Source organism: Camellia sinensis, chromosome 10 (genome assembly GCF_055761805.1).
Source record: "Camellia sinensis isolate YWXY chromosome 10, ASM5576180v1, whole genome shotgun sequence".
In the NCBI taxonomy this organism is placed as follows: domain Eukaryota; kingdom Viridiplantae; phylum Streptophyta; class Magnoliopsida; order Ericales; family Theaceae; genus Camellia; species Camellia sinensis.
This window is the reverse complement of record NC_138970.1, coordinates 158818072-158834819: the sequence shown is the minus strand read 5'-3', so window position 1 is coordinate 158834819 and position 16748 is coordinate 158818072. Positions and strand designations below refer to the sequence as shown.

At 39.7% G+C, this 16748-nt stretch overlaps 1 long non-coding RNA gene across 1 annotated transcript; it reads right to left on the bottom strand.

The window, feature by feature from the left end:
• Window positions 1-11220: 11220 nt before the first annotated feature.
• On the bottom strand, window positions 11221-16330 carry LOC145801392 (uncharacterized). The gene is made up of 2 exons (XR_014342801.1): window positions 13326-16330; window positions 11221-11553 (listed from the first exon to the last, which is right to left on the bottom strand). It is a non-coding gene; the product is annotated as an uncharacterized LOC145801392 (long non-coding RNA).
• Between the last annotated feature and the right edge of the window lie 418 nt (window positions 16331-16748).

Below are 16748 nucleotides of genomic sequence, written 5' to 3'. Positions count from 1 at the left end.
TAAAGCATGAGGCAACCAGCATTGATTTTTTTGTATTTTTGCTTAGTTTCTTTTTGTTGGCAGCATTAGCACATTGGATAGCTTTAGACAGGTTTATTTGCTTTAAAACTTGTACTACTCTTTTGTAAACACCACGATCGGAATGAAAACCAATTTTTATGAAAAAGTGTTGTATTTTACATCATGAGCACCACATTGTATGGAATGGACATGGAATCGAATTGGCTAAGATAACACTCTTGCTTGAAACAAAAACTTAATCGGGTAACAAACCGACCAATATACAACTCGATAAACAAAACAACAATAACTCGATAAAGCAAAATAACTCAAATACGACACGACAAACTTGCTAAAACCAAAACGACTCAAAACAAGACCTTAAAACACACAAAGAATAGAACAAAACACATGCTTCCAGCACTGTTCAGCACAAAGGTGGACAGCAAGTCAAAGTGAGAGACTGCCGGACATAAACAGGGGTTGCCGGCCATATGTTGGCCATGAAAGGTGGCCTGGCGGCCATTAATGTCCTTTGTCAGCCACCAATGTGGCTTGCCGGCCACCTGCCGGCCATCAGTGTGAAGGACCTCCAGATTGTTGACACTTGGCTTCCACTTACTGCCTTATCTTCTACAAAAGGTTGAGCTTCGTGATTTCTTCATTTCAGTTGCAAATTCTTCACAAATGGAGCCATTTTTTTACTAAAAAACTCTCGAATTGGATTGCGACTTTAGACGGCTTAGAAAATGTGAATTTTCGGGGTTTCGGCATAAATGCACTTTTTCCATTGAGCCGTTCTCCGCTTTGTTTTCCATTTCTTCATGCCGTGACTAGATGTTGGAATCTGATTACACATGTTTTTTTATTTCGGGGGACAAGAGATATGCCCGACAATCAAAGAATTTCAAGCGCTAATGGAATCCCGGCACATCAAAAAAATCATACCTCGGCCCCGTTTTGGCCACGTCCAAGCTTTAGGATGGATGTGTGGGTTAGGATGGATGTGTGGGCTCACTTTACATGAGGCTCGATCTTTGGTTCATAACGGAGAGCTGGACATTCCCAATCTGATTCATCGATTTTCTGCCGTTGGTGACCGCAACGACCTTCTTTGGCGGGCTTTTAGGCAACACGCCCTTTACTTGTGTATGTTGGCTCATTTCTTTCTTGCCCCTAGTTTTGGCGGGTGTAGCATTCATCTAGTTGAAGTGGCCCAAGGCTTGAAAGAGGGCAAGAGTTGCATTGGCTTGACATTGGCCGAGACTTTGATGGGTTTAGACGCCTTCCATCGACAAGAGACAAGAAAATTCGCAAGAAGTCCACTACTTCTTTAGGTAATGTTTCCCACCCTCTCTAATATGTGTTTCTCACATCTCTCGACACTCATGCTCTGTTTTTCTCTCAAAACCCTTTTCCTCACTTTTCTCTTTCAACATACATCTCTTTATTCTTTAATCTTTATTTTCTTTCATCCCTCCCCAGGTGTGGCTTATGGACAAGCTAAAGGTAGTGGATTCTTGCCCTCAGTACTCAGCTCGAGGCTATTTCTTCTGCCAATAGCTGGTGGATTTCCTGAATGAGGGATGGTGGTGCCACTGGATCTGCAACAGGTCTACTACTGACATTGCTTGGCGTTGCCCCTGGCTTAACGTTATCGAAATGAGCTACAACATGACTCGACAACATGACGTTTAGCTAATTGGTCTTACACACTATGTATTTTCCGGTTCAGACGTCAGTTTGGACATGATCAGACTCGCCTAGAGGAGGGGGTAGAGTACCCGATTTTATTCCCCATCCGAGGTTCACATTTGGCTAGGTACCTCACTGCTTGGAAGACAAGAGAACTTTTGGCTCCTGCCCCTAATTTCAACTTCGCCCTTTCTGGCGAGTGCCTTACTTAGCTCGAGGATGAGGCACAATCTGGGCCTACCTTAGCATCAGAAGCTTCCACAAGCATGAACGGGGAATACAGGAGCACCTGACTCATTTATGCCCCTAGTTTATTGCTTTGATCTTTACTTTTCAAGTTTTTATGAATGTAATAAAAGCAACTTTGATTTGCATTGAGAGTTAGAGAACTTTGTATTGAAATCAATGAAAGCAAAGTTGTGAGCATTGAAAATTATCCTTTTGGTCCAAAAATGGTCTAAGTTGTAAAAGGTAAATTTTGAACAAAAGTCAACTTTTATTAAAAAATTTCAAAACCATTTTCGAAAAAGATCACCACTTGACACGCATTGAATTAGTCCTCGAGATGTACAACCCTTAATCCAATGATCACAAATTGCCCCTTGACTGAATAAAACTGCTCAACATTGTAACCAGCTCTCAGAATAAAGATCACAACCGAACTTTCAGATAACAAACGGACAAAGATGACTTGATCAAACATATGGACAAGACAGTTGAGTTGGAGATGTTTACGGCCGGACTTTAAGATGAAGTTGCCTACATATCCCGAAGATGGAAATTAAGCCTTAAGTAGTTCAGTTCGGGTTCACTCGAGTATTAACTCTCTCCTTTTGCGCTATAACTTTTGTTAAGGCTACCCTTTAGAGTTTTCAACCATGCGAGCTCAGTTTTTTTTTTTTTTTTTTTTGCTCTAACTTTTGCCTAGGTCGCCCTTCCGGGTTTTCGGCCTAGCATGCCTCTCAGGGATAGTATTTTTTCAACTTGTCCATGCTGATCGGTTGGGAAAATTCTAGGCCATCCAGGTCCATGAGAATAACAGTGCCACTCGACCAGATAGTTTTGATGATGTAAGGACCAGTCCAATTGGGTCTGAACTTGCCCCTAGGGTTATGGATGGGAGCTCGGTTGTGTTTCTGCACCAAATCCCCTTCTTTGAGATTTCGGGACTTAACCTTCTTGTTAAAAGCCTAGCAATCCTGCGTTGATATCCTTGAACATGGTATAATGCTTTCAGGCTTCTCTCATCAAACAGCATCAGTTCTTCAAACGTGCTCTGCTGTCAGTTTGTCTCTGCTATCTAACACTCAGCCATAACCCGTAACGACGGAACTTCTATTTCAATTGGTAGAACAACTTCCATCCTATAGACAAAAGAGTAAGGAGTTGCCCTTGTAGATGTCCGGATTGAAGTTCTATAGTCCCAGAGTGCGAATGGCAATTTGTTTGGCCAGTCCCTGTAGGTCTTAACCATCTTCTGCAGAATATGCTTGATGTTCTTGTTGGTGGCCTCAACAGCTCCGTTGGTTTGTGGCCTATAAGTAGATGACTTGTGAAAATCCACATTGTATTTCTCCAACAAGTCTATCATTTCCTTCTTGAAATGGGAGCCATTATCTGAAATAATCTCGTTTGGGACTCCATAGTGGCAAATGATGTTTCGGATGAACTTAGCCACATGCGCTGCTTTCAACACTACATAAGACTGAGCTTCCACTCACTTTGTAAAGTAATCAATTGCCACCAGAATATATTCATGCCCATTTGACCCTTTCGGCCCTTTTGGTGTGACTGCCCCAATGACGTCAATTCCCCAGACTGAGAAAGGCTATGGTGAAGTCATGTTGTATAGCTTCGACGGCGGGATGTTCATGCGATTAGCATGAATTTGGCATTTGTGGCATCGCCAAACAAAACTGATACGATCCTCCTCCATGGTAGATCGGTAGTAACCCTGCCTGAGAATCTTCTAGGCTAACATCACTCTGTTCATGTGCGCTCCGCACTCTCCCCTATGGATAGCCTCCATCAGGCGCTTTGATTCCTCTACGTCGACACACAACTTGTGCATTCCCAGATGACCTCTCTTATACAGTTTACCTCTGTAGATGATAAGTTGAACGTCCATTTGCCGTATTGCCCTTTTGTCTTGGCATTTGCCCCTGGTGGATAAACATCCTTTTCTAAGAAGTTCCAGATATCATAGAACCAAGGGTTTTGATCTTGTGCTTCATCTATTTCGATGATAGTCTCGTAGGCCGGCGTATATCTCTGCTCAATGATGATCGGATGGATCCGGACTCCCAACGGGATGTTTATCATAAAAGATAGAGTTGATAGGGCATTAGCAAACCTGTTGTTCTCTCTTAGTAAATGAGTGAAAGTTAGTTTTTCAAACCTAGAATCAAAACGTCTAGGGTCTGGTGATAAATCTTCATCTTTTCTTCTTTGACCTTCCAGTCTTCATTAGCCTAAGACACAACTAGGTTCGAGTCCCCGATTATGTCTAACCTTTTTGCCCCTAGTTCTAAGGCGGCTTTCAAACCAGCAATACACGCCTTGTATTCTACTTCATTGTTGGATACCTTGAATTGGAGTTTGAAGGCTAAAGGCATATGGGAATTGTCGGGTGTTATTAGCAATACACCTATCCCATAACCGTATTAGTTAGATCCTCTGCCAAAGTACGTTGTCCAAATCTCCTCTTCAACTTGCAGAATAGCTTCATCTGGGAATAGATATTTTACTGCTTCATCCCCTTCTACTGGGTGATCTGCTAGGAACTCCGCTACTGCTCTCCCCTTGATTGACTTGTGAACTTCAGATCAAATTCGGAGAGAAGAAGCAACCAACGGGCTAGCCTACCCGTAAGTGCTGGTTTCTCAAAGAGATATTTGATGAGATCAAATCTCGAAACCAGAATTACGGAGTGAGCTAAGAAGTAGTGCCTCAACGTCCTGGTAGCCCATACCAAAGCTAGGCAAGCTTTCTCCAGCGGAGTGTAATGGGTCTCGTATTCTAGCATTTTCTTGCTCAAGTAATATATGGCTTTCTCCACCTCCTCCTCAGATTTATGAGCAAGCATGCATCCCATCATTGTGTCCGTTACTAACAAATACAAAATCAAAGGCTTCCCTGGCTCTAGCGGTGACAACACAGGTAGATTCTGAAGGTACTGCTTGATCTTCTCAAAAGCGAATTGACATCGATCATTCCATCGGAATTTCTTTCCTTTCTTTAGGATACCAAAAAGTGGTTCACAAGTCAAGGATAATTTAGAATAAACCGTCTTATGAATTGCACTTTACCTAGAAAGCCTCGCACCTCCTTTTCAGTCCTTGGTGGTAGCATTTCTAGGATGGCCGTGATTTTGGAAGGATTTACCTCGATGCCCCTCTGTGTATTGAAAAAGCCCAGTATTTTTCCTGCTGTTACACCGAAAGTACACTTCTGTGGATTCAACCTCAGTCTGTATTCTCTGATCCGTTGAAAGAATTTCTTCAAGGCGGTGTAGTGGCCATCTCTTTCCTTGGACTTGACTATCATGTCGTCCACGTACACCTCGACCTCTTTATGTCTCATGTCATGTAGAATTGTGGTTGCAACCCTTTGATAGGTAGCCTCGACATTCTTCAGTCCAAACAACATCACTCTGTAGCAGTAGGTTCCCCATGGTGTAGTTAAAACGATTTTCTCTCTGTCCTCAGGTGCCATCAGATTTTGGTTATACCCGAAAAATCCATCCATAAAGGAGAGCAATGCGTGGCCTGCAGTGAAATCCACTAATTCATCGATGTGCGACAAGGGAAAGTCATCCTTCGGACTGGCTTTATTCAGATCTCTGAGGTCCACACACACCCGAATTCTGCCATTCTTCTTCAGGACTGGAACAACGTTGGCTAACCATGTTGGATACTCAGACACAAGCGAGAACCCTACCTCAATTTGTTTGGTAACTTCTTCCTTAATCTTCAAAGCCCAATCCGGGCATATTCTCCGTAACTTCTGTGTAACGGGTCGGGTCTCGGGGTCAAGAGGGATTCGATGCTGTACAATCTCAGGATCGATTCTAGGCATATCTTCGTAGGACCATGCAAAAACGTCTTTGAAATCTTTTAATAAAGCAACTAAGCGCTCGCGCTCCTCCGAAGACAATGTGGACCCGATCTGGACCAGACGCGGATCCTTCTCAGTACCCACATTAAAAGCAATAATTTCATCAGCAAGGGATTTTGCAAACCTTTCCTCCTCTTGATTAATTAAGTTTTTCAAAACCAGAGGAATTCCTTCCTCATCGTTTTCATTAAAATTTTGAAAATCCTGATTAATGCAATAAACAAGCGGCACAGAGAAATACTTATAATCTGCAGTGGCATTCTCATTCATAAGGTCAAGTTCATCCAGCTCTTTGATTACAACTGACTGAAAAGTAAAAGAAAAGGACGACCTAGACAAGACCTTGGCATCCGGGTTATCACCCCCAAGAATACCGGGCTTAGAATAAGAAGAATCGGAATCTGATTCCGACTCCACAGACTCTGTGGAATCAAATTCTAGTTCACTACCCGACTCAGAACTACTAGACAGGTAGCCCTCCTCCAGCTGCCAAACGATAGATGGTGCGTCAGATGCATCCAAAATGCTACTAGAAGGGTTCACACCCGGTTGATCCTCGATCATGGAAATGGTCAGGTTATCCACCAAGCTCTCTGAGTCGACTGGAGGATCTGAAATGAGACATGCCAGTGATGCTCCTACTTCAAGTTTGCTGCTGTCTGAGTCATTTTCCATGCTCTTCTCGACTTCAGCAGTTGGTTCAGCCCTTTCCTCTGTGTCACTGTCTTGCAGCTGCAAGTCAAAGAAATTTTCAAAGTTGGGAACACACTGCTTTCAGAATACATTCAGGGCTTGGGGAAACTGCAAAATGGGAAGTCTTCTCCCTCCCAAACAAAATGGCCATTCAGGGTTCCCCAGATTGGTCTATGCACAAGCTCATAGCACTTCCTGGTCTACTTAGCTCTGGTTCTGCTTACCATCTCTTTTCCTTTCCTAACCCAATCCTCTTTGGTGGGCGTATGGCCAAGACCAAAGGCATGCGGGTTATGTGGCACATTGGCCAATGCTGTGACGCCCTTCCGGCCACTTCTTCCCAACCCCATTCCTGGCACATGTTGCAGCTTGTTCATGAAATAGATTGATTGGACGCTAACATACAAGCCCTCATCAACTGCCAAGATGGTTTGCACTGCTCGGGCCTCAGCTAGAGTGAACCCTAAAAGGAAAACATCCTTGTTGCCATAAATAATTTTCAGCACAGGTGTAGTTACCTCTGGCGGAGGATGTATAGATGAATTCCCGAACACAATAGCAACCCCCTTCCTGTGGGGATATTTTAGCATTTGGTGGAGGGTAGAAGAGAGCTTTCACTTGGTGCAACCAATGTCTCCCTAGCAGCAGGTTGAAAGTGGACGGCACATCCAAGACATGGAACTCAATATCCTATTGAGCTGGGCCCACTTGAACTCTGATCTGTATTGTGCCCATCACCTCTCTACTTGTATTGTCATACGCCCAAATCACCTGAGCTGTAGGAACGAAATCTGCTGGCTTCAGGCCGATGGCATATGCTGTGCGTGACGGACAGATATTGATAGTTGACCTTATATCAATCAATACCACTGGTACCCACTTTTCTCTGCATTCGACAGATATGCACAGAGGTTTGTTCTGTGCTGAGCCATCTAGCAAAAATTCCTTGCCCGAAAAGGTTAGAGTTGGCACAGCGCCTCTTAGGAAGACCAGCCCCACAAGCTATTCAGGAGTCGTGTCAATGGACAGTTTGGCTTTGTCCATCGCTGATAGTACAACCTGTCAATGCACTCGAGAAGCCATAAGCAGACCCCAGATTGAAATATCAGCTTGAATTTTCTTCAACTGTTTTAGCATCGCTTCTTCTTCCAACTGTTTTTCCTTCTGCTTTTCAACCTGTTTATTTTTCCTGGAGGCCTCAGCTTGGTCTAAGTGCAGGGGCTTGAAATACCACCCACTCCTCATCATATGGTCAATCTCTTCAGAGTGCCAGGTGTTTTCTGGCAGATCTTCAACCTAATCTTCATCAGTGTAAGCCAAAAGTAGAGCATCATCCGCCTACCATGCACCCCCGGCAGCCGACAAACAGTTGTCCGGCTCCGTTTTGATCATTCCCTCATAAAAAGTATCCCTCGCAGGGTGTGGGGCTTTTCCAGCTTCCTATTTGTCTTGATCCCTTTCTTGCACAAACCGCTTTAACATAGCTGTAGACACCCTATTTTTGACTGTCCCCAAGACTTGGACGTCATCGCTTGAGCACTCGATGATTGTAACTATATGTGCTCGTTTTGGTGGCCGAAGTCCTTGGTGGAATGCCCTGTTTTTGAGCCTTTAAACCCTATCCATTTTGTGCCCTGTTTTGGACCAAAACCTTCAAGCTAGCATCCCTTGGTGGCTATTGTCCACTAAATGAGGCTGCCGGCCACCAGTGACTTTTTTGCAGATATTTTGGTGACAGCTGTTCCAGCTGTTACCACAATTGCCTCTATCTTCATACACGTGTATGGATGGATTTATACCAGCCAAATGCATGTTTTTCTATATATATGGGTCTCCTCTCCCATTTTTGAGGGTTATAAATTTTAGAGCAAAAATCTCTCTCTCTCTCTACATTTCCCTCTCTCTTGAAAATTCGTGCATATAAGCCTAGTTATACTACACTTTTGCATACACTTCCTTAACCAAAGTTGATCATCTTTGAGCTGAGGTTACTTGAGGCCTTTTTGGAGCTCTTGAAGGTGGTTTTAGCTTGCATTAGTGCGTAGAATTGTTTTTTGCTTCAAGAGGTATAACACTTGTCTTTTAAGCTTGCTTTGCATACTTATTTTTCTATCTCTGTCCACTGTTTTTGGGCTATTTTGGGGCCATAAAAAACTCTGTTTTTGTGGGCTGAAATTGGTGTTTTAGGCTATTTAAGGTTGGGGGGTATCTCACCCTTCTTTATTCCTTACTTGTAAGGCTTTTTCACATTTGTTTCCCACTTTCAAGCTATCTTTTTTTGGGCTTTTGAGCACTGAATTTCAGAGTATTTTTAGTGGTAAAAATCATGTTTTGAAGTCCAAAATTGAAGGGGTTAGCCTCCCCTCCTTGTGTCTTGTTTGCTAGCCTAGTTAGCTCTATGTGTTACTTAATTTTCTAGCCTTTTGTAGCTTAATTCCAGCATATTTTAGGCTCTATTTTAGACTGTTTTAACTCTGCTTTTGGCTGGTTGTTTCATTTGAGTCTTGTTTTGCATGCCTCTAGTATAATAGTCTTCACAAGTTTGGTGTTCTAGGCCTTTAGACACCACTTGTTTGAGTTGATTGCATGTTTTAGTGTTTTTCTCACTTCATTTTCAACACTTATAATCTCTGCAATCTCCTTAATTTCTTCACTCTTTATTTTCTTTGAGGGTTGTTTTAACCTTAGGATAGTTTAAGCTTGAGATTGAAGTTCATTGCTTAATGGTTTAATCCTCTTTTGAGGGTTCATTATGAACGGCATGCCACCTCTCTCTTGCCTTAAACTATCCCTTATTTGATACTTCCTTCCCCTTAGAGGACTTCTCACCAAGGGACTTAATTGGTTAAGGAATGGGTTGATAAGTTAAAATGAGTAACTAAAAATTTGAAACTAAAAGTGTGCATGATAAGAAATTGGCTATGTTTTGATGTGTTCAAGCGGGCACAGGGTGTGAACTCAATCCCAAACATTGAAGGTGGATACACCGACTCTGCAGTGACTTTACCGAACCGGTTCAAAATGCCACACATAGACCGGTTCGATGGCTTTGGAGATCCCATGGTCCATTTACGGTTACTCTCAGATATCCTGCGGCCAATGGGCCTTACCAGACTTCAAAAGCTGTTGCTTTTCGGCCGGACCTTGTCAGGAATAGCGATTATCTAGTATGCAAAACTCGAGGACTCTGTGAAACGGAGTAGGGAGGAAATGGCTAAGGCCTTCATCGCATAGTACTCCTACAGTACCTAGATCGAGGTCATAACCCGTGATCTTGAGGCAACCTGTTAGGAGCCAAAGTAGGGCTTCTCGGACTTTGTAACGAGGTAGAGGGCCAAGGCGTTGATGATGACTACCAGGCCATCCGAAAAGGACCAAATCAGAATGGTGGTCAGCAATCTGCAAGGGAAATTATTGTAAAAGATGATAGTCTTGCCGTTGTTCACGTTCACTGAGCTCCATGAGGTAGGGGTTCAGATTGAAGATGCAATGAAACAGGGGTTGATAACCAATGAAAAGGAGCAAGTCAAAAGGCCTTTTACACGCAGTTCCAATGCAACCACGAGTGGAAGCACAACTGCACGGCCATCTGATGTGAATGTAGTCACCATTACAGCCAAGACCGCCAACCATTTCGCCAGAGTACAAATCCACAAACCTCAAACAACCAGGCTCGATCTTAAAGGGTTTTCACCCCGCTCTACATGCCTTTATCCCAAGCCCTGAGGGTGTTGATCAAAAAGGGCATCTTAAGCCGTTAGAACAACGGCCACTACCCGATCCACTCCTACCAAAACATAACCCATCCAAATACTGTGCTTTTCACCAGTAGTACGGTCACGATATCGATCAATGTTATAGGTTGCATCATGAGATTCAAGATCTCATTGACAACAAGGTGATAGCACCACCCAAAAAGCCAAATGTAACTACCAATCCTCTTCTAGCCCACAACCAGGTTTCTCCTCCCGGCATTTAAATCTAATATATACACTAGCCATCCCATATGACCCTAGCGTATACATTACCCCTTCCCATCTATCCAAACCGGTCGTGTTGATCCCTGAAAGCATGGACTTGTGCATGATGAACACTTCCACTCTATAACCTTAACCCCGTAGTGGTGACAGCGGCAGAAAGAGGGAGGTTGGCCTTGGAGAAGGATGTCAGTCCGCTGCCTGAGTGCTCTGAGGATTTGACTGAGGGGCTGTATGACCCGTGCTGTTACATTGTGCCAGTTAATCAAGCCAAGCCCGAAGTCACTACAACAAAAAAAGGTTTTTACGACGCGCAATGCACTTCGTAAAAACCCTTCTACGACGTGCAGCGCGCGTCATATTATGACCAGTCATGGAAAGTCACTCACTTTCAATGACATGCTTCGTACGCCATTAAAAACTATTTAACGGCAAATTTTGTGCGTTGTCATTACTTTTTTTACGACATGCTATAGTAAGTCGTTAAAAACTATTTAATAGTAGATTTTGTGCATCGTTGTTACTTTTTCTACAACTACTTTTGCACGCCGTTAATTGGTGAGACAAATAATGACGTTGATTACGCGCCGTAAAATATATAATACGACGACTTATTATGCCTATCGTAAAATGTGCAATTTTTTTTTTTTAATTCAGCAGGGTTCTATTTGACCAATTTTGTACAATCTAACAAATATTACAAATAAGTATCACAAAACATCAATCAACCACCAAAATATTGTTTGAAACATCAAAAAGAAACTATATCCATAAATTATAAACATTCAACAATTGTTTATACATTCCAAACATTCGAAAATCATATCCTTAAGTTCTAAACTGTACAAAAAGTTTAAACCATCCAAAACTATGCATATCTAACTTTCTAAACATATCGACAACTATTAAGAGATTATCTAAAACTACCGACAACAGTTCCTATAGCAGTTGCAGCTGCAGCTGTAGCAAATCCACTTACTCCTATCACAGGGACGAGGGTGCCAAATGTATGTGTTAATGCACCTAAACCCGCGGCAATAGCTGGAGCAACTAACCCTGTTGCATTTCTTGTCTGCATGACAAAGGAAACTTCACATAAGTATAAAAACTAACAACTCAGGGACAAAAATATTTCTTGAGGTATTAAGAAATGATCAAAAAATTTTAAAACATCAACAAAATATTTCCAAAATTAATAAGATAATTCAATGGTCCCATAAAAGCAATGTCATAATGAAAATTAGCAAAAATTCAAGATCTCAATAGTCTTAACGTATATGCAATAAAATCCACATGAAACAAAACCATTTTTTTCATACCTCAAATGAAGTTACCCTTTTGTTGCAATGTTCCTAGAGGGAAATGAGTAGGAATCTTCAAACAAACCATTAAGTTTGTACAGGAAAATATAGCTTGTTACTAAATCCAAGCCATAAGAAGCTGAAGAGAAAAATTAAATTTAAAAAGAGGAAGAGGTGAAATTAATCTACTTCAATGCAACACCTACTTGGAACTTGCATAATTATGTTAAATGATCTCTATGTATGAGGTTTAGGTTTGTATAGGTTATCCATTACCATTGTAAGTTCCAAAATAAAGAGTCCAAGTCAAATTCGAGTCTATATGTATGATGTTAGGGCAGTTAATGAGATGTGAGATTGTTTAATAATTGATCTAAGAGTTCTGAACATGTAAATTAGGAATCTACGACAATGATCTTTAGTGCACAAGAAACAAAGGGTCTTTAAAAATGACTAATTATAGGAGTGATACAACAAACTATAAGGTATAAAAAGTATTTGAATGCTTCAAACTAAAGGCTATGCTTATTCTATTAGTAACATGAATAGATGCTTGCAAAGTCAATGAAACATTTCCGACACAATTCTTGAAAGGGAGTATGGTGTAGGAGTTTACTGAGGTGGTGAAGGTTTTTTTGATGTGATGAAGCAATGTTGCTAAATGAGTCTTTTGAGGCTTGTGGCTGCAGTTTTGCTGGGTGTGGCTAGGGTCTCTCCTACTTATTTCTATGTTGCCGCTGATTGATCTTTGTTCTTAGTAGTAATACATTGTTGTGGAGTTGGATGTTTTGTCTATAATGAGTGAAGAATGTGATGCATTTTTTAAGATTTGTTGTTGGCCGCTTTGGTCAGATTGTCTCACTGTGTTACTGTCAGATTGTCAATTTAGAAGACTACTCAACATATGCACAACATTCATGTGAAACAGTTTGCATAAGATTCTTGCCATTTGAGAAAATAACTATAAATTATAACCAAGAAAATAAATAGAACTATGATTTTAGAAGGCAAAAATTCAAGATAAATGGATGTAGGCTAAATTGATCAAATTATATTCACCTATAGAAAACTTACAGTTTGGCAATAAAACAGTTACTGATTTTAATGGTTTCACCAAAATGTAAGTAAAACAACAACGTATGCCAAACCTCTAATTCAGCCAACTTTCCTGAAATTAAAATCATAAAATGGGGAAAAAAATGCTTATAGTAGTAACAGAGTTCAAACACCCCATTCAAACAGATTAGTGAGTCAGTTTGCTTGGATTTGCAATAATGCCTTGTCCATCATACAAATTCTAACAGTGACTGTCATGCTAGAGGACTTAGAATTACTTCACCTCATCCATGTAATCTACTAAAAAAATTGGTGAATCAAGTGAATGATGATCTGATTTGACCTAAGTTATTTGGAGGAATTCAAATTCAAATATATTTTAAGTTTCATGATGATGCACATGCACCCGTCTTACACCACTGAAGCTTAGACTATGGGCTTTCATCTTTAGAATATATCCAAACAGACCATTCTCCTAGAGACTCACCAGTTGTTTTTCTTCTTCAGAAAGGCCTTTATCCATCTGTTCAAATAGAGCACTCCATCTAGCTCGATGCATGTCAGCATGCACACTCGCATTGTTAGAGCATCCAACAATAGAATTTTTCATAACATATGGATCATTCTTTTGATTACATGAGAATTCCCATGACATTAGCAAAGGCAATTCTGTATGAATCGCAGATTGATCTCTCTTCTTACCGTGTCACAATGCTGCAAGTACAGAAAGCAGTGCATAACCATACATGTATAAAGGAGTTCTAATCAAAGATGAGTAAAATCTTCACTGATAAGCAGTACATTACCAACAAGACGCCCTTTAGTGTCTTGATGAAGGAGTTCCAACCATTGAGAAGCTACACTAGTAGCTAACAATCAAAGAAACATTCATATCAGAAGGTGTGAAAGCTTAATTTTAATTAACATTATTTATCTAACATATTAATACTGCTCAACTTTTCACCATGCAAAAAAACAAAGCTTCAAATTTCTTTGAATATGTCCTTTAAAGTTTCTATTCAATTTCTTACTATTTTCTTGAACTTCCTGCAGATTGCAAAGTCTGATAAAGATATAGAACAAGCAAGGAAACACAGCTGTTTAGATTCTTGAAAACTGACCTTTAACAGATAGAGAAGTGACACTGGTCAGGTTTTTTTTTTTTTTTTTGATCAGCAAAGAAAAGGAACTTTATTGATGAAATAGAAAACTATTACATCAATAAAAGAAAAAGGAGGATGAGTGCAAAAAGCATCATAGTGAACCAAATCAATTCCAACTAGGTTGGCACCAATAAGACCGCCTAATCATATGCTAGCACACTATCAAAAGTTGGTGAGGAACCAACCACAAACACCAACAACAACCTCACCCATGTAAAGTCTGACCAAATCTAAAACATACTAAAACCCAGAGCAACAATAGCCACCGCAGCAACCAAATCTAACCAAATCTAAAACATACAAATAAAATCAGTTACAGTAGCTAGATAAAAAGAGCATTGCCCACACATACCAGTAGCAACCCATAGCAGCAGAAAGAGGATATCAAAAAAGAAAAAAACAACAACAGCAGCAGCCACCACAGAGTAAATGCTCTTTTTTTCAGCTAAGAAACAGGGCCAAAACATTGCTAATAGATTCCAGCATCAACCAGCAAGAACTAAGCATGGCTGAGCAGCCAAGAAGCAAAACACCCATCAGCCAAGAAGCAAAAACACCCCACAAACAAAACACCCACATCAAAACACCCACCAGCACACTAGAGACCATCGCACAATACATTTCATCCAATCAGCCAACTGTTTGCTCGCAAAGAGAAAATTACATAAAACCTTTTCAATCTCTTAAGGAAAATAAAATTAAAAAAAAAACCAAGATATTTGGACCTCATTCAAATTAAACCTTTATATATATATATATATATGCAAAACAAAAACATCTCTGGTGCTTGTGGGGATTGAAGCATCTCAATTAGTTGTTGGACAACACCTTTTTGAACAATGTGCACCTACACAAATCATATATAAGACTATAAGAAAGAGTGTATATGTATAACAGTGGATGGGATGTGTTCAAAAAATTTAAATTTAATTTTAACTATTTCATTCCACTTTACAGTCTGAATCTATGGCAACATATTGCCCAAGTAGCAAAGTTGCTTGTCTTTGGCTCTCTTACTAGAAAGAACTGTAATTGAAATCAAAATATTATTAAGATACAAAAATTGAAGGAAAAGTAGGAGAGGGGCAGCAAGCTCCAAATTATTTAGAGGCCTAGTTCCTACAATATGAATTTGTTGATTTGCTTGCAGCCAACTAAGGATTGTGTAGCCAAAACACTAAAAATAATATTACAGCAGAAAATCTATGGACCATTGAATGAGTTATCTTTTATTTTATTTTTTCTCTTACTAGTTTCTTTGGCTACTTGTTCTTTCTCTATGAACACCAAACTAGTTTCAAATTTTTAGTTTCACCAAACCATTCAAGCTACACCTAGTTTTTTCACCAAACTAGTGTTTAGTTATTTAGAAAACATATTCTAAAAAAACCAAATAGTGTTTTAGTAAAATAAAATGGACCATTTATAAAAATCCAACAGCTTTTCCCACTATAAAAATGTGAGGAAAACAAAGTTCCCAAACTGACTTCTTTTACTTTTCTTTTTTCAAATTTTTTTCAACTCCAAACTGTGACTTCTTAGCATCACAAGTAACAACATTTGAAGTTTTCAGCAATAACTTTTTCAGATATATCATCTTAAAGTGACAAGTAAACTTTCTTTAACAATTCTAAATATAAGAGGTTACCACATCATGTCATGGTTAAACCTCAACACACAATCAGAATTTGAAGGCGGGGAAAAACACTATAATAGCAATGAAAAAGGCATCATTTAATAAGGGAACAGATTGAAAAAGAGACATGCTATGACTAAGTCGTGGACACTACATTTGGAACATCAATAACATAACCTTCTTCTTCTTCTTCAATTATATTATTATATATTATATGAATATAAAATGAATGAAATCTAAATTTTGGATTTTAATAGTTTGATTGGTTTAATCATACAAACCAATCCAACAGAAATCCTATTACTGATATTGAATAGATGATTTGCATATCCTCAATAAAACGAACCAGAAAAAGGGAAGTCCTCTTGATTTTTTGTTTGGCTCTTTTTTTTTTCTTTTTTTTTAAAATTTTTTTTAATTATGATACAAATCAACAAAATTTATCAAGCACTGAATAAAAATGATGATGAATGAGGCAAACTAATGTACCTCTGGAACATGGAAGAAAACCACCCTTTCATTTTTGTACCTCTATTCTTTTTTGCTATCTTTTTCTTAGGCTCTTCATTGGAAATCATGTTAACAATAGTATCAGTTTTCTTCCCACCTTTGGCTCTTAGCTTATGTAGGTTATTTACATCAAAAGCCCCATTGCGAGAAACCAGCAGAACAAAAGAGCAGCACAAACAAAGAAACTCATGGGAAAAACACAAAAAAAAAAAAAAAAAAAAAACACCTATGGCACAACCCTGTTTGCTGAAGAATAACTCAGCCAAGTGAGGTAGCACAATTCAGCAAGAACTCAGCCAAGTGCAACAGCTAAACCCAGCCATGTATAGCAGCAAACCACCCACCTAATCACTACTAATTAGCTATAGCGATGAATCATCCTATTCTCTTGCTGCAGAATCTCACCTAATATAGATTAGATACTCTAAATCACGAACAGAGTATGATAATCTTGGTGATGCTGATATATATATATATATATATATTAGGAATTTCATAATATTTCCAAAAGCCACAAGAATCAAAGAAAATTACTAAAATTCTGAGGAAAAAAAAAAACTATACTATCAAAGAATTCATATATATAATATATATATATATA